At 42.3% G+C, this 26,335-nt stretch overlaps 1 protein-coding gene across 4 annotated transcripts in view; it reads left to right on the top strand.

Annotated features, from left to right (window-relative positions):
• The window catches only part of SPRYD7 (SPRY domain containing 7), an 88,206-nt gene that overhangs the window by 22,984 nt on the left and 38,887 nt on the right, over nt 1-26,335 (top strand). For 3 of the 4 annotated variants that reach the window (XR_009559827.1, XR_009559829.1, XR_009559830.1), the window contains 2 exons: nt 1,182-1,305; nt 11,391-12,873. The gene's annotated coding sequence lies outside the window, so the exon portion shown is untranslated. The remainder of the gene's footprint in view (nt 1-1,181; nt 1,306-11,390; nt 12,874-26,335) is intronic. The other variant, XR_009559828.1, reaches the window with a different exon arrangement.

Here is a 26,335-nt window from a genome sequence, read left to right on the forward strand (position 1 = left end):
ATGGAGAACAGTATGGAGGTTCCTTAAAAAACTACAAATAGAACTATCATATGACCCAGCAATCCCACTACTGGGCATGTTCCCTGAGAAAACCATAATTCAAAAATAGTCAAGTACCACAGTGTTCATTGCAGCATTATTTACAATAGCCAGGACATGGAAGCAACCTAGGTGTCCATCGACAGATGAACGGATAAAGAAAATGTGGCACATATATACAATGGACTATTACCCAGCCATAAAAAGAAATTGAGTTATTTGTAGTGAGGTGGATGGACCTAGAGTCTGTCATACAGAGTGAAGTAACTCAGAAAGAGAAAAACAAATACCATATGCTAACACATATATATGGAATCTAAGAAAAAGAAAAAAAAAGGTCATGAAGAACCTAAGGGCAAGTAGGGAATAAAGACACAGACCTACTAGAGAATGGACTTGAGGATATGGGGAGGGGGAAGGGTAAGCTGTGACAAAGTGAGAGAGTGGCATGGACACATATACACTACCAAACGTAAAATAGATAGCTAGTGGGAAGCAGCTGCCTAGCACAGGGAGATCAGCTCGGTGCTTTGTGACCACCTAGAGGGGTGGGATAGGGAGGGTGGGAGGGAGACTCAAGAGGGAAGAGATATGGGGATATATGTATACATATAGCTGATTCACTTTGTTATACAGCAGAAACTAATACAACATTGTAAAGCAACTCTACTCCAATAAAGATGTTAAAAAAAATAAAAAAGTACAGCAAAGAGCCAAGGAAAAATAAATAAAATATAAAATGATATATTGCAAAAAAAATTTTTGTGTTAATTCTGAAAAGGGGAGATGATACTATAGTTTATTGAGGAATGTAGTGCTAGTTCAACACGGTAAATAAGAGGTTTCACACAGTTTTGTGAGTAGACAGAAGTGACTTACCAGTGATGAACAAGAAACAGTGAGATTGTATATTTGGGGATAAATTGTATGATGGTCTCCTAGGTCTTATTTAAGGTCACACAGAGATCTCTGAAGTGCCAGTCCAATGTGTGGTCACAATCAAAAGCATATGTAAAATGTTATTATCAGAAAGGGTTTTGAAAATTAAGCAGAGAATCTTATCAACCATGATAAGAAACAAGACACAAAACTTGTCCTTCCTGACCTATGTTTGGTTCACTTATTGTGTTTCTGGTGAAAAGGTGAGTTGAAGAAGCTCAAGGAAGAAGAGCACGAGTGACCCAGAGAAGGCACACGAGACACAACAGCCTTTCGGTCTGGAAGTCAAGGCTGAGGAGGAACGTTACCCCAATCTATAAAATCGTGGTGAGTGTGGATGGGTGCGGTGAACTTGGACTTGCTGTCAAATTCCAAAACACTAAAAATTAAGGCAGCAACCCTTGAAACTTAAGGAAAAGAATATTTAGAGGCAAAAAGCTCCATATTATCTTCATGCTGTGTAAGAAACAGGATTGCGAGGTGGTATAGGGAGATGTTTTGAAACTGAATTGTTAAACGAGAAGGCATGTTGGAGACCATTTGTCCAAATCCTCACTCCCGCCATGGGGAAAGCGGCCCAAGAGAGGTTAGGTGTCTTTGGCAAGGTGATACAGTAAAATCCAGGTAATTGAATATTCATTAAATAAATATAAGCACTTACTCCTTCAGGCACTGTATAAAGTTCATTCTACACTGCCATGTGATTAGACAAATCCGTTAACAATTTCTAAAGGAAAGGTTTCTAAAGGGTTTTTGATAGAAGCTAGGAATCTAGGAGTATATCTGCTTTAACGCTGAGAACATGAAAGATAGTTTAGCAGTCCTACAAAACACATACTAATACAACTGTCCAAGACTGAACAAAGGCCAGGATAGATCATTAGAGAGATTCACATTTGATTACCCTTATTCAGTGGCTGGTTCTTATAAAGGTGCCAAAAATGATGAAATAAATATCTGCCTTTCGGGATTATCTGTGTGACAGCTCTCCATTAGCATAAATAAACAGCAGTTAATGATTCACTGACTGTCATTCCTGGGTCATGTGCAGACATGGAGGTGTGGCCTCAAAGACAATTAATGAGAAAACATGTTTTTTGGCCTTATGTTACATTGTTGTAATTAGATTGGACTATGTACACTGAGGCTTAGAAATTTACAATACTTTATACTAAAGAAGGGGCTTCCCTGGCGGTCCAGTGGTTAGGACTCCATGCTTCCACTGCAGGGGGCGAGGGTTCGATCCCTGGTTGGGGAAACAGGACCCCGTGTGCTGTGTGCGGTTAATTAAAAAAAAAAAAAAAACTAATGAATTTTACTACAACGTGTCTTCTGTTGGCATTCCTGAATTTTTTCCTGGACCTTGTTCCTCCCATTAAACTCATTTTTAGAAAAGGCTCAGTATTTGCTGGACTTTACAGATTCAGACTTTATGAAGATTCAAACAATGAAGCCCATCTTTTTAAAACAATGTTTGGGGAATTCCTTGGTGGTCCAGTGGTTAGAATCCGGTGCTTTCACTGCCGGGGCCCGGATTCAATCCCTGGTCGCGGAATGAAGATCCCGCAAGCATCGTGACGTGGCCAAAAAAAAAAAAAATTTTTTTTGAAGGATACTTTAAAGCAAATATAATAATAGAAGTTAAATTACAGGGAAAATGTTTAAACTCATCACAAGAACAATGTTCCCACATTTTAGAAGCATACATATATCTTCCTGTAAGCAATTGTCACACTAGTTATAAAACAGTTCCTGCCTATTTGTTAAGGATTTTGGAAAATAAGATTGGTATACTTACTGGCATAACTTATATATTATCCATAACTCTTCTCAGAAATGGTGGTAGAACCCAAATAAGCTCTTGAAATCTCAACATGATACAGTAAATTTTCTTTTTGATTCTTTTGGGAAGACTGAACTTATTCATTCAACAAATATTTTTCAGCATCTACTATGTGCCAAGCACAAGGCTGGGCTAGATGGAAAGATGAGTAAGGCAGTCTTCACCTTGAAGGAAGCACATGACCATGCTTATGGCTCCATAACATGTATGCTCCACCAGCAGGAACAGAAGGAAATTGACATAGACTTGTTTTATCTAGCATTACAGTGAAAATATGTCACGGTAACAAGTAGACTAGAATCATTCTGTATTTCAGTCAGATGCTTAGTTGGTGGGGTTTCTACTTGAATAACCCAAACCTTCATTCCCAAAAGAACCCAGTAGTCAATTATCTTGTTTTTCTGTTTGTTTGTTTCTATGGTTTCCATTAACCCTTAACGTTGGTCATGGAAATCCTAAAGACACCCCAGAAAATCCCCCATGTTCCAGATGTAGTCCTCCTTGTCCCCATTGTGTAGCAGCAACTCACTTTCCCTTCGGTAATTAAGGTCAATCACTTTAGTCATTAGAGTAACACTTTTTCTGCCTGTTGGTTCAATGGCATGAGGAGCCCAAAATGGCCAGGTGGAAGCCTCACCATCCAATCTAATAGAACCACTGTTATTTCCACTGGTGGAAAGATTTTCTCTTTGGGGACGAAGACCTCCCAGCCAGCAGAGCTCTCATCAGGATGACAAGTGAAAATTACCTGTGAGTGAGTTATTGGGTATAACAGTAAGAAGAGCCACTTCTACTTTCACCCCTTGATCCTGGACCATGTGTTCCGGTTATGTTCTGGAGACAGCAGGGTTCTTCCCCAAGGGGCACCTGCCTCCTCTTTAATCAAGGAGCTTTGGGTCTGTGAATTGACTTACATTTGGAAACTGGATAAGATGCCCTGACTGTCCACGGTGGTGACTCAAGTCAGGTGTTTGGCTACCAGACCTGAAGTTTTCCCCTCTCATATAGATCAAGCAGTACTCTAATAGACTGTCTACCTATTTTATTCCTAGGAGTAGCATGATAAATTAACCACCATCAAAGATCTCTGCAGGCCAAGGCATTCTGATTACCCCTCACAGTAGATGCATCCAATTTGTCTTTGGTGATTAAGTGCTGCCACTACCCCTGCCACTCTGAGATCCATTATCCCCATTAGAATTGGAAAGACTGTATCAGTGGTAGTACCTTTTACCTGTCTTACCAAGGAAAGCAACTACAGAGATCTCCTTTGAGAGAGCTTGCAGGGGCTCCACTCATGAATGCAATTCTCAATGCTTTAGTGAAGGAGATGTGCTCTGGGCCTTGTCATGGAGTATAGCTTGGGGGTCAGGAATGAACAATGATGTGATGAGAACAGTAAAGAAATATTTTTTACCATCTTCTGGGCTCCGTTCACAATTGAATAATTTTTTCCTAATAATACAGACTTTTTAGATTTTGCAGATCTTTTAGAGCATGGCAGAAGATTACAGAAAGATATTAGGGTATTTCTTGAATCAAAGCCTCAGGAGGGCCAGAAACCAGGAAAGTTTCTGGATTCCTGAGCTGCATTCATGTGTGTCTCTTCTTTTTAAAATTTTGCCATCATTATGACAAAATTCCCATCCTCAGTCTTGGATTCTCCATTCACATTCTAGAAAAAGAAGCTGAGAGAATTCCCTGGTGGTCCAGTGGTTGGGACTCTGTGCTTCCACTGCAGGGGGCACGGGTTCGCTCCCTGGTAGGGGAACGAGGATCCCACAAGCTGCATGGCACAGCCAAAAAAAAAAAGTTTAAAAAGAAGCTGATTTCTCTTTCTCCTATTTTATCAATTTTCCTGGAGCCTCTACTGACCAAAGCCAAATTCAGTTTCAGATTCAAAGGCATGCTTTTAACTGGCCAGTTAGCAAGTATTTTAAAGAGCAAATACCTTTCACATCAGTTTCCACAAATGTATCCAACATCACGCTTTAAACTGGGAACAGTGCTTGGGGAATTACACAGTAGTATGTATAAACCTGAACAGGCTATACTCACAAGGAAAAATATGTGATTTATCTAAGCATAGTAAATACTTCAGAGTTTAGATTTCAGAGTAGGAATGTCTCATGTAAACAGTAGCAGTGACTTTCCCTATAGCAAAATTTCTAAGCATGAGAATACATCAAATTTTTGTAAAGAACATTTGCTCAGTAATATCTTTGCCCTTTTATTTATAGGGTAGAAGAGGGAAGAAATTTGAAAAACATACTTATACTACCTTCTCTTTTCTCATATCCTTTTCCTTACCATAAAATAAAATTACCGTGCACTGAATTTCAAGACCAATGCCATATCACTAAAGCTGTCAAGGTTTTGCAAATTTACACCATGACAATTCAGTGCTCCTTGACTGGCAGACTTCTCTCTGGGTGTGGGTATCCCTGAAGCCTCCCAGATCCCTGTGTCATACTGCTTCTGAACCACACAGTAGCCAGGCCTTTAAAGGAGAAACGTAAAACTCATACAGTCAGATGAAACAGATTTGTGCTCTGTTAACTCTGTCTTCACTTTTGCCTACAGAATGTAGGGTTCTTGAGGTGCCTGACATATATTGTTTTTAAACCAGCTCCATCATTTCAAAAGCAAATGGTAGGAATATTTGCTGAGAAGAACATACCTGAAACATTACATTCTGATCCATGGGCAGTGAAGATTCCATTTTCCTGTTCTTTTCCACCTGGGTTTTGGTTCTTATCCCTGCTGTACCCTCTGATTAATACTTATTAAGGTTGTGGTTTCGTGGTTTTTGGCTGCCACTTCCTGCCAAAGCTACTTGGTATCTCTGTATATCTAAGAGGGTCCCATCAACTTATGCCCTTCCTTTTTTCCTTTTCTCATCTACTATGTTGATTGCACTTGAACTCAATGAACTTTCAGTCCCTGGATTCATTTATTTTAATCAATGGAGCTTTCTAACTTAATTGGCACACTAAGCAAGCCAGACCTGCAAGCCAGACCTGCATGTTTGATTAACCATACTGCTAGTCGTCGTTAGCCTGGAAAAAGTGTTCCAACTTCCAGACCTTTGGGAAAATCAAAGTGAGTTCGAAGGACCAGTTTGTAGAAACATGAACCAATCTGGACAAGCCCAACTATTTTGGGAAGTAGATAGCCTCAGGTATACAGTTATGGATTAGGATTAATCATAATCCTATTTATGACATACTTTCCTCAATGGTCCTTAGGTGGCCTCTTCCAGTAGATATGATTCTATTGGTATAGATATAAATATAGTTGTAAATATAGATAAGCACCCATGAACTCACCATCTAAAGCAAAAATTAAGACCTTGACAAATTATGTCACTTAGAACAACAGAAATTTATCCTTTTCTAGTTCTGGATGGTAGAAATACAAAAATATGTCCAATCTCTGTCTCTGTCTTCACATGGCCTTCTCTGTGTGTTTCTCTGTCTCTTCTCTTATAAAGACATCAGTCATTTTGGATTTAAGGTCCACCCTACTCACGTATGATGTCATCTTAGTGAATTACATCTGCAAAGTCCAAATAAGGTTTCAGGAGTCAGAACTTCAGCATACTTTTTGGGGGACGCAGTTCAACCTATAACAGTATATAAGTGTCCAAATTTAGAAGAAAATGCCAAACCATTTCCCAAAGTAGTTAAAAAATGTACACTCCCACGAGCATTGAAAAAACTTGGTATTATCAGACTATTTAAATTTTTACCAACGTAATGAGTGTAAAATGGTATGTCATTGCAGTCTGGATTTATACTTCCAAACTAATAATTATGGTAAACATTTCTCCATATATTTATTGCCCTTATATTTCTTCTTCTTTTTTTTTTTTCCTGTTGGGCTACTTATGCTTTTTTTGTTTTCTTTTACTGATCTGTAGGAGTTCTTTGCATATTCATACCAATCCTTTGCCAGTTTTATGTATTTTGAATATCTTATATATATAACTTTTCACTTTCTCTAAGGTAACTTTGATGAACAAAAGTTCTTAATTTTATATAGTAATATTTATCAGTCTTTTATGGTCAATATTTTTTGTGTCTTCTTTACAATATCTTTCCCTATGCCAACATCTTAACTGTGTCTATCTCTAATTTTCTACAATGAATTTAAAATATATTTTGGGGGGATGTCTGTTCAATCTACCAATAATCAAGAGAAGATTGTTGAAATCTCCCATTACAGTGGTGAATTTACCCATTTCTGTCTGTCGTTCCATCATTTTTGTTTCATGAATTTGGCATCCCTTTGTTTATTACATACATAGATGCTATGCATCTTTTTGCTGTTGGCTTTAGATCCATTTTATCTAATACTACTGTAGATAAACCAACTTTATTTTGATTAGTATTTTCCTGATGTATCATTTTGCATTCATTTATGTACAGCCTTTGCATTTTCCTTATGCTTTAGGTTTGTCTCGTGTTAGCAGCACATACTTGGATTTTTTTTAATAAATTTATTTTTTATTTATTTTTGGCTGTGTTGCGTCTTCATTGCTGCGCGTGGGTTTTATCTAGTTGCAGCTAGTGGGGGCCGTTCTTCATTGTGGTGCGTGGGCTTCTCATTGCAGTGGCTTCTCTTGTTGCAGAGCATGGATCTAGAGCGCAGGCTCCGTAGTTGTGGCACATGGGCACAGTAGTTGTGGCTCACAGGCTCTAGAGCACAGGCTCAGAAGTTGTGGTGCATGGGCTTAGTTGCTCCGTAGCATGTGGGATCTTCCTGGACCAGGGCTCAAACCCGTGTCCCCTACATTAGCAGATGGATCCTTAACCACTGCACCACCAGGGAAGTCCCCATGCTTGGATTTTTAAAAAAATCCAAATTGTCAATCTTTTTCTTAAACTGATTAATTTAGTTCATGTATATTTGCTGTAATTATTTATATATTTGGACCTGTTTCTGTGATCTTAATATTTTATTTCAGTCTGACCCACTTTTTCTATACTTACTGTTAACCATTTCTTTAATAGGTATATATTCCCCAAATGAGAGCTTTATTGTACCCTCATATCTCTTCATCTCTACTCCCCAAATCTACATCATGTTATTACCTACACTTTAATGCCAGCTTATTGGGAATATGTGTTCTTTTTTCTTTAGTCATAGCTATTCTTTTAAGTCAAACCAATTTTACCAGTGGACTTGATCAACTTTACTTCACATATCTCTTGCAATATCTGCTAGATTTTCTCTCCCCTTATTTAAGCCCTTGGTCCAAAACAGTTTCCAATGTAGTCTTTGTGTGATAAATTTTCTGGAGACTTCTATGCCTGAGAATATTTTTTAATCATGCCCTTGCTTTTGAGTGGCAGACTGGACATAGGAAAGAGGCTGTTTCTGATTTCTGTTCCCTCAATATTTTGAAAATACCACTCCACTATCTTCTTGAATCACTTGTTGCTGTTGAAAAATTTGATGTCAACCTGACTTCTGTCCCCTTTTTGTGATCTTCTCTTTCCCTTTGCAGTATTTTAGAATTTTCTCTGCTTCTTTGAAATTCTTAATTTTACTATAAAATTTCCTGGTATGGATTTTTTCATTATTACTCCTCTATAACCCTTTCAATCTTTCATCTTTTATAATTACAGAAATTATCTCAATTTCTCCTCACATTTCTTCCTCTTCATTTTTATTTTTCCTCTCTTTCTAGGATTCTTATTAGCCACATGGTAGTACTCCTACTTCTATCTTCCAAATAACCTAGATTTTAAAAAATATTTTTTGTCTTTGTCCTTTCCTCCTTCCTCTGGAAGATTTCCTTCACCTGGTCTCCCAAGTTGCTAATTTGTTCTGCAGCCCTATCCATTCTGTTATTTATCCATCTGATGGGTTCTTTTCAGCTATTATATTTTTCACATCTAAGATTTCTTATCAGTTTGTTTTCTTGTTTTTGTTTATCTTGCCATATATTCTTTTATCTCTTTGTATGTTTATTGGGCCAAAATTAAATTAGAGTCATTTGTTTTCATATGTATACTTGGATTCTGTAATCTAATATGTTATTTTTCACTTCAAATAGTTGTGCTTCTCAAATCTCATGTTACTTGGATGTGTAAATTCATTTTCCCCTGGAGGTAGAGGTTTCTCTGTCTGGTAATGCATAGAGAGGAAGGCCAGTCCTAATTAGGTCATTCCCAGGCAGCCCCAGTTAGCCCAGAGGGTGGGGTGGATTAGGCCCAAGGTGGGGAAAGAAGCCTGGGCACAAGAAAACCAGGGTCACTCATTCCCCACCACAAAACACTGAAGTCAGGACTTTACTCTTTGTCTTTCAGGGATCTTCAGCATTAGAAGGAGACTGTCTTGGACTGTAATTTGCCAGCCCTGGGGGTTTGGAGAGGAAGGGGAAACAAACCCAAAATAGTCCTCATTGGATTAGTCCTCATTCCAAGCACAATTATTGAATCTAAAGTTGTGAATCTAATTTGTTGCGTATCACTGGGAGGCCAGTCCCTGGCAGATTACTCATCAAGGGGCAAGATTTGTGCTAACATTCTCTTTCAGTGAGTATCAGGAAATCTCCTTTGTCCAGTTTTTCAAGAATTTCCCAATTCCATCCCTTCACATTTCTTCTTCTGTGATTCTTTTCCCTCTCCTACTTCTTCAGACATCTATTAAGGCCTCCTGCAGGTCAGGCACTGTGCTAGGTCCGGATTCTGACAGATGTGAAGAGCAAATGTTCTTCAAAAATTAAAAAGGGGGAACAGAAGTGGGACCAAGGCTAGAACATTAAAGACAAATTTGGCCTCCTTTCCCTGGCAGCAAAGCAAGGAGAGAGGTGCTGCCTTCCTCTGAGGTGGAACCTAGAGATGGTGATGGAAAGGTGTTCTAAGCCAGTGGTTCTAACTTTGGCTTCTCCTAGAACCACCTGGGGAGCTTTTTAAAATCCTAATGTCCAGACATACACAGTGTCAATTAAATCATAATCTGTGGGGCTGGAACCCAGGCATCAATATTTTTAAAATTCTCCAAGTAAACCCAATATACACCCACGTTTGAGAACTACTGCTTGACTATACAGGCAGGCACCAGGTTTAGAATCAGGAGTCCTGGGTTAAATCCCATTATGGGTTGAATTGTCCCCAAAAATTCCTATGTTGAAATTCTAACCCCCAGTTCCCTAGAATATGACTTTATCTGTAGATAGGATCTTTACAGCGGTAATCAAGTTGAAACGAGTTCACTAAGGTGGGCCAATATGACTGGTGTCCTTAAAAAAGAGGAAATTTGGAGACAGACATGCATACAGAGAGTGAAGACAGCCATCTACAAGCCAAAGAGAAAGGCCTGGAAAAGATCCCTCCCTCACAGTCCTCTCGGAGGAACCAACACCACCTTATTTCAGACTTCTAGCCTCCAGAACTGTGAGACAATAAATTTATGTTGTTTAAGCCACCCAGTTTTGGGTACTTTATTATAGCAGCCCCCTCAAAATAATACAAATTCCGATGTAACCATGCTTCAACTATGCAAATAACTTCTCTTAGGGTGCTTCAGTTACCTTATCAGGAAAACAGAGGATAAACCCTCCCTTGCAGGGCTGCTGAGAAGTTTAAACGAGATAAGGTAAATGAAGAGCACCCAGCACCCACATTGGAACACAGTAAGTGCTCAGTAAATGCTAGCTGAGTCTGAGTCTTTCCTGCTTGAATAAACCAAGTAGCTCTTTCAGCTTACCAGACTGTGGTCAGCTCGGCAGCCTGGGGATGCAGCCTGCTACCGACAGGATCCGCCCTAGGCCCTCAGAAAACAGTGAAAGGCTTTGCCGGCTCTGGGCAACTCCTTTCCACCCTGTGTCTTGGCCTAGGGAGACCCTAAGCTTTGTCTTCAACCCTGTGTAGCAAGCAGTCCTTGCTCCACTTGCTCCAGAGGACGGCCTCTAGGAGGCGCACTGTCTTCAGAGCTCGGGCCTGGACTCGCCCCTCGGGCGGAAGGAACGCGGAGAGTGGATCTGAGGCCCGGCAGAGGGCGCGCCTCCAGCTGTCCCGCTTCTTCCCCATGGCAGTTTGCTCACAGTAACTCGGGAAAGCGGAAACGCTCACTTTCCAGGGCTTCGCTGAGCGTGCCCTGATGCCCAGTGTGCTACATCACTTACTCTGGACAGTCCTGTTCTTTTCTCACAAATGAGTAAGTTAAGGCTCAGAGAGGTTAAGTAAGTGGCCAAGAGCACACAGCTAGTGGAATAGAACCCAGCTCTGCCTGACTCCAAAAGCAGCACAACACTTTTGTGGCCAGAAGCCCCAAGTGTCCAGCTCTCCAGCGGGGACCAAGTGACTTGCAGGCCTAGTCATGGGCCCAGCAGAAGACCCCAGGGACAAGAGGGCCAAAACAGCTTTTATTAATACTTGCCTTTTCTCCTCAGAACCTGCTGCTGCTTCTGCAGCCCTAGGTATGTCTGTCTCTCTTTGCATCCACTGGTGATTTTTTATTATTATTATTTATTTGTTTTTTACCGCCCTAATTCTGAAGGTGAAGGTGTTGAGGGTTAATTCCTTTTCCTTCTTTTCTCCTGTTCTCTATCCCTCAGGATGGTTGATTTTCACAGTCACTTCAAAGGAGTATATAGGACAGTGTAGGAGCAAGTGTTTTTTTTTATTGCCTCTCCATTGAAGGAGTCAGGACACATTAAAAAACAACAGTAGTAACTACATGTAATTGACTGCTGATGTCTACACTGCTGGCCAACGGCAGAGTTTTTCCTCCAAGACATGGTCTCCTGTGCCAGAGAAAATAACTACTGTTAATTTGATGTTTTGTGTCACTGAATTTGTACTCTGCGGCTGTCCAGGTGATATTCTCCAGCTCCTTCCTGCAGTCATCCATCCACCTACCATCCTGACAATAGTTCAGGGCCCACAACATGCAAACCATGGAGGAGTGTACCTTGCTAGGTATCTGCAGTTGTGATCCAGCAGGGCAGCGCTGACAGGAGAACTGGCACCAAATGCATATTCAGAAAACACTCTTTAATGCAGGACATACTCATGAAAAAGATGCCAGTTCTTTCTGGATGTTTTGTTGTTTGGTCTTGTAGCAATTCTTTTTAAGAGTATAGGAGTGATTACAGGAGCAGCTGGAGGCTGGAATTCTGGTCCTCTCTATTGCACTCACCAACCCCAGATTGAGCCTGTGGACAAGGCCCTTGGCTTCTGTGTTTGTAAAACAAGGAACACAGGCTCCTTTCTGACTCTGCTGGTCTCTCATGTCACAAGCTGGCGTTGAGACTTCCCTGGTGGCGCAGTGGTTAAGAATCCGCCTGCCAATGCAGGGGACACGGGTTCGAACCCGGGTCCTGGAAGATCCTACATGCCGCGGAGCAACTAAGGCCATGTGCCGCAACTACTGAACCTGCGCTCTAGAGCCCGCGAGCCACAACAACAGCCCATTTGCCACAACTTCTGAAGCCCGCGTGCCTGGAGCCCGTGCTCCACAAGAAGTGTTGCGAGCTGGTGTCATCAACTGCTACAGCTTTGAAACAACTTTAACATCTCTCCTGCACACACTAAAGTTCACAAGCATAATGCTGTGTGCAAGGTGAACTGTATTGAGATCCCTGGAAAAAAGACTCCAGGGCCGAGACAGCCTTCCTGTCCCCCACCCCTTGCTGTGCATTTGTTCTATAGGTTAGTGGCCTCAGGGAGGCCCGCCTGCCTCTGAGGCCCTCCCTAGCCCTTGTTCAAACGTGCCATCACCAATATCTAAGTAAATGTGACTGGGTGTCATGGAGAACGAAGACACTTGAAAGGTGCTAGTGGGTGAAAGTCATAATAGAAGAAAAGAAAGTCTACAGAACAATTCCGGTGCCTTGGGTAGTGCTGATGAATCAAATCTTCAGGCCTCAGCACCCTTTCCTTCTCCCTGTGCGTGGCCGAGCACCCTTCCCCAGCCTGGTGCCCAGTGTCCTCATCCATCCATCCAAAGCTGCAGGAGCAGGAAGAGCACAGTGTCCAGAAGGAGGCAGCACAAGAGGCAGGGGCTGGCTCCGCCCATCAGAAGCTCTGTCCATGTGGGTGAGTCGCCTGGTCTCCAGGCCCAGCGTCCTTGTCTGTAAAACGAGGATAGTAATGTCCAGTGCACAGAATTCCTACTGGGCACAGGAAGTGATGGGTGTAAAACACAAGCATGTGGTATGTGGTAAATCTTTTTTGTAAAGAGTGTTTCCTCCCCTGAGGTACCTGTATTTTGCCAGGGCACAAAGTCCAGTCAAAGGAATGACCTTGTACAGTAGATTGCAGGTCATAACCAGGAAGGAAAATGTATTTGGCGGGATTGGTCATCTTTCCATTGTCATTGTATCCCGGCAAGGGGGCAGCTACTGAACAGAGACCTGTTCTGAGACTAGAATCTCGTAATAATGATGACAGTAGAATACTGCTTCCCTTACATTTGTAAAATGATTTAGAATTATCAATGAATTCTTATTTGACTCTGAGAGTGCCCCTTTAGACAGGACAGATATAGTATGTCCTTTACAGGGATGTGGAGGTTGGAGCTCACAGAAGTGAGGTGACTTGCTAGGAAGTGACTTGAGCTCAGGGGCTTGACTCCTCTGGATTCCAAACTCAGTGCTCTTTCCACCATGCCCCCAACTACAAGTGTGAAATATTGACACTTGGCCAGACTGTTAGAGAGCCACAGATGACACATCACATTGTGTCCCACAGTGGCCAGTGCAGCTTTCCTGCAGGAGCACATCACCAACTTCCTGCTGGGAACTAGTGTGGTTTTTACCCACAGCTTTACTTCCCAGCAACTTTACTTCCCAGCAACTTCTCCAGAACATATTTGCCCCATACCATGGATAGAAGTGAACTTTTGATCTTGCCCAGCAAGTTGGCTTCTCCTCCATCCTCCCCTTTCCAGTGCACAGCACTGCATCTGTCCTTTTCTTTCTCCTAGAGACCTGCCCCTCACCCACACATCCCATACTCTGTCCTGGTCCTTCCTCCAGTGAAATATAGCTCCATGCTCGCTCTCTCTCCACTGCTCTAATCCAAACCACTTTATTTTGTCTGACTTCAACTTGCATCTAATCCCTGGGAGAGCTTTTGTTGAAACTCAGATTGCAGGGCCCCACCCCCAGAGTTTCTGATTCAGTGGGTCTGGGATGGGGCCTGAGAATGAGCATTTCTGATGCTGCTGGAGTCCACACTTTGACAACCAAATAACTGTAATAGCCTCCAGATGCCACTGAACTTCCCTCCAGTCCTTTCTCTGCATAGCAGTCCAAGAGATCTTTGCAAAATCTCGGTTGGATCATATCACTTCCTTGCTGTCTTAGTCTGTTCAGGCTTCTATAACAAAATACCATAGACTGGGTCGTGTATAAACAACAGAAATTTATTTCTCACAATTCTCAAGGCTGAGAAATTCACGATCAAGGTGGCGGCAGATTCTGTGTCTAGTAGGGCCCACTCCGTTGTTCACAGATGGCTGTTTTCTCTTGTCCTCACATGGTGGAAAGGGCGAGGGAGCTCTTTTATAAGGGCACTAATCCCATTAATGAGGGTGGAGCCTCATCACTTTCCAAGGGCCCCACCTCCCAATACTGTCATATTAAGTGTTAGGATTTCCACATATGAATCTAGGGGAGACACAAACATTTGGTCTATAGCACTTGTCTAAAACCCTTCATGGCTTCTCATTGCACTCAGAAAGGGAACTGTGTCTGTCTTGTATCCCTTTGTGCTGGCACAAAGCTCCTTCAAAGTTCATGCCATCCTCCAATTGCCTTCATCTGCAGCCTCCTTGTTCCTTAAGGACTTGAGTACTGAGCTCACTATCTTCATTTTCACCAACCATTTCTGTCACTATGTGGGGAATGATCTATCTAACACTTTGGCCTCTATGTTCCTGACCTCACCTTGAGTGATCTGTAGCTTTCCATCCTGGGGGTCATATGCTTGACCTTGTCGTCACTTCTAAGTCCCAATTTGAAGCCCCTCATTTCTTTTTTTTTTTTTAACATCTTTATCGGAGTATAATTGCTTTACAATGTTGTGTTAGTTTCTGCTGTATAACAAAGTGAATCAGCTATACGTATACATATATCTCCATATCCCCTCCCTCTTGCATTTCCCTTCCACCCTCTCTATCCCACCCCTCTAGGTGGTCACAAAGCACGGAGCTGATCTCCCTGTGCTATGCGGCTGCTTCCCACTAGCTATTTTACATTTGGTAGTGTATATATGTCCATGCCACTCTCTCACTTCGTCCCAGTTTACCCTTCCCCCTCCCCATGTCCTCAAGTCCATTCTGTATGTCTGGTCTTTATTCCTGTCCTGCCCCTAGGTTCATCAGAACCATTTTTTTTTTTTTAGATTCCATATATCTGTGTTAGCATACGGTATTTGTTTGTCTCTTTCTGACTTCCTTCACTCTGTATGACAGACTCTGCGTCCATGCACCTCGCTACAAATAACTCAATTTCATTTATTTTTATGGCTGAGTAGTATTCCATAGTATATATGTGCCACATCTTCTTTATCCATTCATCTGTCAATGGACACTTAGGTTGTGAAGCCCCTCACTTCTGACCACCTCTTTCTTTCCTTCAGGCTTATTGGTTCTAATGCTCGCATCCCAGCAATTCTCTGACCTCATCAATGCCCATGATTCATTGGCCTTATCATTTTTTCATCACCCATCATAGCTTAGGTTAAATGGCATATTTTTAAAAGCACTTCCTTATAAATACCACTAACTCTCAGCTGTCCCCTACTCTATTCCTATACCCAATCACCCAAAAAAGAACACCAGCTGGGGTGAGTGTTCTCACTTTAATTCATGGCCACAGATCATAAAAGTCCCTGCATACTGCCCACAAATCCTATATATTTCCCTTCCTACTTAAGCGGTGGTCCTAGACCAATAGCACAGACATCACCAGGGAGTTTTTGCACATGCAGAAGCTCAGGCCCCACCCAGACCTACTGAATCAGGATCTGCATTTTAACAAAGTCCCCAGGTAATTAATTTCCACATTAAATGTTCAGAAGCGCTGTCCTAGTGGTTTGCTTTCTTGGATCACCAGAAATTCATTCATCATCTTTCTCTTTCTCCTCAAACCTTCTGAATCCCTGTGGCCCATCACTCAGCCTCACACTTCATTGAGAATCCCAGAAGCAGTCATACTGAATTCATCTTCCCATCACATCTTCAACCTGCTTCCACATCCCATCTTCACTCCCGTTACAATGAGAGAAGGGTCCCAGCTCTGCTGGAGGCCGTTGCCCTTCATTAGCCTCTGGATTTCATCCCTCTCTCTCCTCCATCCCTGAATCATGAGATGCTCCTTGGCTACTGGACGTGTTCTAGTTCCAGCTTAAAAGACTCTTCCCTGATCCCACATCCTACTCCTACTGCCCACTTTTTGGCTTCCCAGGGTCCCCTTTCCTCCAGTATTCTCACGGCTCACTCCCTCTCTTTAGGTCTTTGCTCAAATGTTGCTTCAGTGGAGAGGCCTTCTCTGACCACCCTTTATAAAATCTCACACACACATACACACGCACACACACACACACTCTTTAATTATTTTTATAACCCTTATCTCCACCTGGTATGTTCTCTATTTCTTCAGTGTTGGTCTCCCCACACTGGTATGTAAGCTCCAGGGAGCAGGGTCTTTTTCTGTTTTGTCTGTGGCCGTCTCCCCAGGGCCTGACAGTCACTCTTGTTGCATAAATAAGGTCTAGGCTGGAGTGCCGCATACCAGGAAGAGACAGAGCTTACCAAGAAGGGCCCTGGAAGGCCAAGACCTCAGAGACCCCTTCATTTGATAAGAGGTGATGGGACAAATAATATGTCTTTTTGATTCTTCATCGCTTTCTTAGGGTTCATTTATTGCAAGGATATAGAAATGTACTTGTCATGTCCAGTGAAAAAGAGGGAGACAGTTCTTATAAGCAGAGTCTCACTGAATCCCAGTGGGGAATTCAGAGGGGCCTCAGCAGATGGAAGGTCAGCAGATGGCCTCCAGTGATTCATTCTCCCCTCCCTGTATTCCTGCCCTGGTGCACAGGCCTCCTACACTGAACAGGCCTGACCTGTGAGTAACCAACAGGATTGTGGAAACAACAGTGTGTGTGTGGCTTCTGAAGTTAGATCATAAAAGACACTGTCTTAGGTCACTTGCCCCAGGGGAAGCCAGCTGCCATCTCCCGAGGACACTCAGGAGTTCCCAGGAGAGGTCCACTTGGGGAGGAGCCAAGGCCTCCCGTCCATTACTTGCCAACCTCGAGAGCAGCCCCCTTGGAAGTGGACCCTCCAGTCCTCCTCAAGCCTCTCTTGTCTCTGCCACTCCTTTCTCTGCTCTCTTGCTTACTGTGGCCAAATGCTCTGTTGTCTGTACCATTCTCCCACTTCTCTCTGCAGATGACCTTTTCTGCTTACCTTTTTTTTTTTTGCGGTACACGGGCCTCTCACTGTTGTGGCCTCTCCCGCTGCGGAGCACAGGCTCCGGACGCGCAGGCTCAGCGGCCGTGGCTCACGGGCCCAGCCGCTCCGCGGCATGTGGGATCTTCCCAGACCGGAGCACGAACCCGCGTCCTCTGCATCGGCAGGCGGACTCTCAACCACTGCGCCACCAGGGAAGCCCCTCTGCTTACCTTTTAACATACAAATGGCAAAACATCGTTGTTGGTCTACATCATGGGGCCAACTTTTTTCTATAAAGGGCCAGGTAGTAAATAATTAGGCTTTGCAGGTCCTGTGGTTTCTGTTGCAACTCTTCAACTTGACTCTGCCTTTGTAGTGCACAAGCAGCCATGGACAATACCTAAGTGAATGGGTGTGGCCGTGTGCTAATAAAATTTTATTTACAAAGTCAGGCAGTGAGCTGTATTTGACTCTACAGTCGTGGATTGCCTACCTCTGGGTCTTCAGGACATCGCAGCTCCAGGGCCCAGTACCATCTAATGGGCTACGTCTGAGGCTGGTGTCCACTGTTGGCAAATCAATATTGGCCAAATAGCCGCAGTGAGACCCGATGGGTTAAGGGAGGAGCAGGGGCAAATTTTCCAAGAAAGAAATGGTGCCAATCAGGAAATAATGTGCATCTTTAGCACAACGACCTTCAGTCAGTTCATTAGTGTTAATTGAGCAAGCATTAACTGACCATCTACATTGCCCTGAGCACTTTGACAGGATCTTAGGAATATAAAGATGAGTGATACGTTTCCCAATAATAGCCATTATGTATCTCATGATTAAATGTGCCAGGCTTGCCATTAAGTACTTTATACACATCGTCTCATATAACTCTCAAAGCAATACTATGAGGAAATTGAAGTTCAGAGAGGTTGAGTAACTTGTTTAAGGCCATACGGTAACAGGGAGCCAAGCCGCCTCTGACTATAAAAGCCAGGGCTCTTAAACCTTATGACTCCTGCTATTCAGTGCTGCCTCTCAAGTTCCTTGAGAATTCTTGCCCTCTGAAGAGCTCATAGTCACCTTAGACCTTTTTTTGGGGGGGGGGGTGGTAAATTCTCTATTTTTTTGTAAATTAGTTTTGAATCCTTTTTGCTGTTGATAAGCCCAGTTATGTAATTATGGCCTCAACTGTTAATAGAGTGACTCTACAATTAAAAACGACATTGGAGGAAGCCCTGTTTGCTGGACAGAGCCCGCACCTGGCCAACTTCCTGGCATTCTGGATTTGTGGGCCACTTATAGCCTGGCAGTCATTGTGGTCTGCAGCTGCCGTGGCTTATCACAAAGGCACATTTAGGATTATTGTTGAGGAGGCTGGGGATTCCGCCCCAGTTAGTTTCTCTTTGTCTCTCTAAAGTCTCAGAAATTACAACATGAATAAACATAGTCCATTTGCATTATCTTTCAGCAAATTAGAAATCAAATTGCAGTGAACTAAATACGTAATTTCTCAGAAGAGGCTCCCTATTCTTCTAATCATGAAACATTTACTGTTTTTTACATTGCTTTTTCAAGGAGCCAGTTAGACACATTAAAATTTAAATCTTGGAGATTTACATCACTGTTTTTCTCTTCAGGTTCAAATCCACATTAATAATATCTACCAAGAAAAAAAAAAAACAGTATCCCAGAACACCATTATATTTGTATTAACACGATTTTTGTTTCATAATTCTGAAGTTACAAATCAATAATAAATGATTATACTATATTGTTAAAATTTTTTAGATTTGACAGTGTAATCGTGGTTGTTACAAAACCAGAGGCGCTGTCTTGGAGACACTGTGGTAGATTGAAAAACCTGGCCACAGTGCAGTTCCTCCCATCAAGGGAATACATCCACTTTCCCACCGCGTGTGTCTGGGCTGATGTTTTGATTTGTTTAGACTGATGGAATGAAGTGGAAGTGATGCCATGTGGGTTCAGAAGCCCAGACCTCCAGTGGTCTCATAGTTTCCACTTACATACTCTTAAAATGCTGCCATTGGGCTTCCCTGGTGGCGCAGTGGTTGAGAGTCCGCCTGCTGATGCAGGGGACACGGGTTCATGCCCCGGTCCGGGAAGATCCCACATGCCGCGGAGCAGCTGGGCCTGTGAGCCATGGCCGCTGAGCCTGCGCGTCTGGAGCCTGTGCTCCGCAACAGGAGAGGCCACAACAGTGAAAGGCCCGCGTACCAAAAAAAAAAATGCTGCCACTGCCACAGAACGAAGCCAGACTTTTGAATGATGAGAGATGACATGGAGAGAGAGCCACCACTGACAAGCCAGCACCAAGACCCCTGACAGTGAGGGAGGCCATCCTAGACCTGCCCACCCCACTCAAACCACTAGATGACCACAGCTGCATGAATCACCCAGGGGAGACCATTAGAAGGATCACCCAGCTGAGCCCAGCCTGAATTGCAGAAGTGTGAGCAAATAAATCGTTGTTATAGGCCACTATGTTTTGGGGTGGCTTGTTACAACGGTGATGAATAACTGATACAGGCAAACATACTGAAATATTTATGGATAAAATGATATATTGTCTTGGATTGACTTAAAAGCAATCTGATAGTAGGGAAACGTTGGTGGAGGTATGTTTGAAGAAGATTGGCTGTCAGTTAATAATTGTTGAAGCTAGATGATAGATGTGTAGGGGAATTCACTACTCTATTCTCTCTCCCTTTAAAATTTTTAAATTTTTGGATATGTTTGAAGATTTCCTGATAAAAAGTTTTTTTTAAACGAGTCAGTATTGTAATATTGCGAACCAAGTGGAAAATTACCCATCTAGTATGGTATAACTTAAACTTTAATGTTGAATATTAGAAGACTTCATGTCTGGTCTCATAAAACAAAAATTAGAATCGAAACGAAAGAAATCAGGCTAAGAGGAAATATGGTGCAAAGAAAGGGCAGAAAACTTAGGCTGTTGGTTCTTGAGCCATCAGAGGCTGAATGAGTGCTATATATGTGCATGGCTACCAAGTTTTAAAATTAAATGTTAGGAAAGAAGCATCGATCCGAACTCTTTTTCAGTCACCTGTGAGTCAGACTCTACGCTGAGTACTGGAGTTGTAACAGAGAGCTCATCCCGATCTTCTTGTCTGCCCTTGGACACACTGTAATCTCTTTAGCCCAGAGGTGGGAAACTCAGTGCCAACGGCCTGGTAAGGTATGTACACAAGTGAGGTGGCTACAAGTGGGGAGCTGTGGCAGTGGGCAGCATGTGCTGGATGAGGACCAGGGAAACACCTAGAAAGGTCACTGCAGCAGAGGGAGCTGGTTCTCCCACTAGCACCTCTCCTGTCTCACAAGAGACTTTTTATCTAGGCACCGGGCAGCCCAAAATAAAGACTGCATCTTCAGCCTCCTATATGGCTGGGTGTGGCCATGGGATTGAGATTTGGACAGTGGTTGCAAAAATAATATGTGCAACTCCCAGGTTATGCCCTTTAAAGAGAAGTGTCACATCCTCTCCTTCCTTCTCTCCCTTCAGCGCACTGCTGAGACAGAGTAGACATACAATCGTAACTGCCCCCAGGATGGCGGCTGGGCCACTCTATGAATTTGGGGAGCCTTAAACATCTTTGCCTTTGTGGACTCCTTCCTCCATAAAAAAGTATTAAAAGTTATATTTTACAACTGCATCGATATAATGGCACATATAATCCAGGCTGGATTCATTTTTATATATTCATTATTATAATACTCATGTTTTTCTTCTGATTCTAAACCAAATTAAAATTAAACATTTTCATGGACCCCTAAAAATATCACAGGACTTGGGCACTGCCTGCTGCGCCACCCAATGGGTAAGTCAGCCCTGGATGGTGGAGCAGTTAAAGAGAAGAGCCAAGGTACTGGGGAGGGCCACGCCAGACAGGACCCTCCCAGAAAAGAGAATAAACATCTGCCTTTTAAAAATCACAGTTATTAGGGGCCTCGCTGGCATCCATCTGAACCTGTATGTCTTCTAATTGAACCCAGTTACTGGAGGCCCAGGAGGCTCCCTAAAGGAACTGACATCATGAAGGATGCGTAGGAATTGGCCAAGTGAATGGGAGAGGGTGAGGGAGGGCATTTCAGGCAAGAAAACAATTTGAGCAAAGGCTGGGAGGAGAAAAAGTGAAAGGAACTAAAGGATTTCATTATGGCTGGAGTTTAGGATGCAAGGGTATGTGTATGAGAGAGAGTGCTGAGTGCTTGGGTCCTTTGGTCTGTTTTTGGGGCCGCCCCTGTGTTTGGACATGCCCTCTCATCTCCTTATCTCCAGTGACTACTGGAGCCAGCGGAACATGAATGACCAGGTGTCCACATATGGGCTGTGTCCAAGAGGAGAGCATGTGTTCAGTTTAAGGGGCCACCACTGGCCAGCTTCTGCCATTGTCACATGAGATTGCAGGCCCAGGGTTGAAAGAGTTTCCAGTTATCTAAAGAAACCAGAAATTTGATTTTGCTTGCAAAACTCCTGACTTATAAATGTAGGCCATTAACTAGGATTACAAACAAACACTGTTTATGCCCGTCGGGATCCTGGGCTGAGAGCTGGCACCCTCATGCCCTTCTGTGAGGCATCACCCTTTTCCCTCCTCAGTCTCCAGTGGGGGCAGTCCTTCAATGACAGCATTTGGAATTGCGGGACAAGGCTGGATACGGAATCTTTAAAAGGCTAAAACAACCTTTTTCAAATGCTTTGACTCAATTGGGATTGGTACCACTGTTGATTCTTTTTTTTTTTCCCCTGTTCTCTCCTTTTCATTTTTTTCCCAATTTTTTTACTGTGGCAAAATCACATGTAACATAAATGTACCATCTTAACCATTTTAAAGTGTACAGTTCAGTGGTGTTAAGTACATTCACACTGTTGTGCAGCCATCACCACCAGCCATCTCCAGAACTCTTTATATCTTGTAAAACTGAAACTCTTACCCATTAAACAATTCCTCATTGCTCTCTCCCCCCAACCCCTGGCAACCACCATTCTACTTTCTGTCTCTATGATTTTGACAACTCTAAGTAGTGCATGTAAGTGGAATCCTACAGTGTGCATTTTTCTGATTTGTTATTCCACTTAGCATAGTGTCCTCAAGGTTCACGCACGTTGTGGCATTTTACAGAATTTCCTTCCTTTTTAAGACTGAATAATATTCCATTGTATGTATATACCACATTTTTCTTATACACTGATTCATCAGTGGACTCTGGGGTTGCTTCTGTGTGTTAGCTACTGTGAATAATGCTGCTATGAACATGAGGGTACAAATATCTCTATTAGACCCTGCTTTCAGTACTTTTGGATATATACTCAGAAATTAAATTGCTGGATCATAGGGATTTATTTTAAATTTTGTGAGGATACTCCAAACTGTTTTCCACAGCAGCAGTACCATTTTAAATTCCTATCAATGTTGCACACGTGTTTCAATTACTCCACATCTCCAGCAATTTTTTCTTCACTATAGCCATCCTAATGGGTGTGAAGTGGTACCTCGTAGTTTTGATTTGCATTTCCCTAATGACTAGTGATGTTGAGCATCTGTTCATGTACTTCTTGGCCATTTGTATGCCTTCTATAGAGAAATGTCTATTCATGTCCTTTGCCCATTTTAAAATCAGGTTTTTGTTGTTATCATTGAATTTCAGTTCTCTGTATACTCTGGATATTAATCCCTTATTAAACATATGATTGAGTTGTTTGTCCTTTTTCTAGGCCCTTAAGTTTTAAAGTTAGGTTGTTGGTTTGAGAGCCTTCTTGTTTTTAATATAAGGTCTTATAATTATAAATTTCCCCCATATCACTGCTGGTGCTGTGTCCCATAAGTTTTGGTACATCGTGGTTTAGTTTACATTTGTCTCTAAGTATAATTTTCCTTGTGATTTCTTATTGATCCATTAGTGTTTAAAAATATGTTGTTTAATTTCAACAAATTTGTGAATTTTCCAATTTTCCTTCTCTGCTATTGATTTTTTTTTTTTTTTTTTTTTTGTGGTATGCGGGCCTCTCACTGCTGTGGCCTCTCCCGTTGCGGAGCACAGGCTCCGGGCGCGCAGGCTCAGTGGCCATGGCTCACGGGCCCAACCGCTCCACGGCATGTGGGATCTTCCCAGACCGGGGCACGAACCCGTGTCCCCTGCATCGGCAGGCGGACTCTCAACCACTGCGCCACCAGGGAAGCCCTGCTATTGATTTTTAACTGTACTCCATTCTGATCATAGAAGACATTTTGTATAATATTTGTCTTTTAAAATCTATGTGTGAGTGTCTAACATATGATCTATTCTGAAAAATGTCCCACGTGCCCTTGAGAGGAATATGTATTCTGTTGTTGTTGGATGAATTGTATGTCTGTTAGGTCTACTTCACTTATTGTTTTTTAACTCTTCTATATCCTCAATTATCTTCTGTCTAGTTGTTCTATCCATTATTGAGAGTGAGGTACTGAAGTCTTCAACTATTGTCATAGAACCTGTCTGTTTCTCCTTTCACTTCTATCAGTTTTTGCTTCATATATTTTGATGGCCAGTCATTAGTATGTAAATGTTTGTATTATTTTATCTTGATATATTGAAAGCTTTATTAATATGCAATGTCCTTCTTTGTCTCTTTTAACCTTTTTAAATTTAAAGTATATTTTTTCTGATATTAGTATAGCCACCCCTGCTTTCTTTTGGTTATTTGCATGGAATATCTTTTTCCATTTTGTCACCTTCAATGTATTTCTGTCTTTGGATCTAAAGTGAGTCTCTTATAGACAACATATAGTTGGATCATGCTTTTTTTTTTTTTTTTTTTTTTTGCGGTACGCGGGCCTCTCACTGTTGTGGCCCCTCCCGTTGCGGAGCACAGGCTCTGGACGCGCAGGCTCAGCGGCCATGGCTCACGGGCCCAGCCGCTCCGCGGCATGTGGGATCCTTCCGGACCGGGGCACGAACCCACATCCCCTGCATCGGCAGGCAGACTCTCAACCACTGCGCCACGAGGGAAGTCGTGCTTTTTTTTTTTTTTTAATTTATTTATTTAGTTTTGGCTGTGTTGGGTCTTTGTTGCTGCACGCGGGCTTTCTCTAGTTGCGGCGAGCGGGGTCTACTCTTCATTGCAGTGCACGGGCTTCTCATTGCGGTGGCTTCTCTTGTTGCGGAGGATGGGCTCTAGGTGTGCGGGCTTCAGTGGTTGTGACATGTGAGCTCGGTAGGTGTGGCTTGCGGGCTCTAGAGCACAGGCTCAGTAGTTGTGGCGCACGGGCTTAGTTGCTCCGTGGCATGTGGGATCTTCCCGGACCAGGGCTCAAACCCGTGTCCCCTGCATTGGCAGGCGGATTCTTAACCACTGCACCACCAGGGAAGCCCTGGATCATGCTTTTTTATCCATTTTGCAAATCTGCAAATCAAATCTTTTGATTTGAGAGTTTAATACATTTACATTTACAGTAATTACTGATAAAAGAGGACTGACTTCTGTTATTTGCTATTTGTTTTCTATATGCATTATAGCTTTTTATCCCTCATTTCCTGCATTACTATCTTCTTTTGTATTTAGGTGTTTTTGGTTTTTTTACTGAAACATTTAAATTCCTTTCTCGTTTCTTTTGTGTATATTCTTCAGCAATATTCTTTGTAGTTACCATTGAGATTACATTTAACATCCTAAAGTCATAACACTCTAATTTGAATTTATGCCAGCTTAACTTCAATAACATTAAAAAAAAACTCTGCTCTTTTACAGTTTCATCCCAAACCCTTTTGGTTCTGGATGTCACAAAATTACATCTTTATATACTGTGTGCCCCAAAACATAAACTAATATTTCTTTTAAATGATTTAGTCTCTTAAATTATATAGAAAACAAAGTGTAGAGTTACAAACCAAAGTTAAAATAATACTAGCTTTTAGACTAACAATTGTTTCATTAAAATGCATCAGTCTCAGGGTCCCTGGTGGTGCAATGGTTAAGAATCCTCCTGCCAATGCAGGGGACACGGTTTCGAGCCCTGGTCCAGGAAGATCCCACGTGCCATGAAGCAACTAAGCCCGTGCACCACAACTACTGAGCCTGTGCTCTAGAACCTGCGAGCCACAACTACTGAGCTGCATGCCACAACTACTGAAGCCTGTGCACCTAGAGCCTGTGCTCTGCAACAAGAGAAGCCACCGCAATGAGCAGCCCATGCACCACAACAAAGAGTAGCCCCCGCTTGCCACAACTAGAGAAAGTCTGCACACAGCAACGAAGACCCAACACAGCCAAAATTTAAAAATATATAAATGAATAAATAAAATATAAAAAATTAATCAGTCTCTTAAATCACATAGAATACAAATAGTAGAGTTACAAACTGTCATTACAATAATACTAGCTTGTGTAACTGTCCATGTATTTACCTATATTGAGGTCTTTATTTCTTCATATGACTTCAGGTTACTGTCTAGTGCCCTTTCATTTCACCCTGCAGGACCCCTTTGAGCATTTCTTGTAGGGCAAATCTGTTGGTAACAAAGTCTCTCAGCTTTTTGTTTATCTGGGAATGTCTTAATTTCTCCCTTATTTTGAAGGATAGTTTTGCTGGATATAGGATTCCTGGTTGGTTGACAGGTTTTGGGTGTTTTTTTCTTTTTTTACCCATTTTAGCACTTTGAATATGTTGGCCCACTGTTCTAGCCTCCAAATTTTCTGATGAGAAATATTCTCATAATCTTAATGAAGATCCCTGTACGTGACAAGTTGCTCCTCTCACTGTTTTCAAATTTTTATCTCTGTCTTTTGAAAGTTTGAATATAATGTGTGTTGGTTTCTTTGAATTCATCTTAATTTGAGTTCATTGAGCTTCTTCCATGCTTATATTCATATCATTCAGCAAATTTGGGAAGTTTTCCGCCATTATTTCTTCACATATCCTCTTTGCCCCTTTTTCTGTCTCTTCTCTTTCTGGGACTTCCAGGATGTGTATGTTGGTCTGCTTCATGGTAAGCCACAGGTCCTTTAGGCTCTGTTCACTTTTCTTCTATCAATTTTCTTTCTGTTCTTCATCTCAATAATTTCCCCTGTCTTATTTTCAGGTT

This window comes from Globicephala melas, chromosome 18, assembly GCF_963455315.2.
Source record: "Globicephala melas chromosome 18, mGloMel1.2, whole genome shotgun sequence".
Taxonomy (NCBI): domain Eukaryota; kingdom Metazoa; phylum Chordata; class Mammalia; order Artiodactyla; family Delphinidae; genus Globicephala; species Globicephala melas.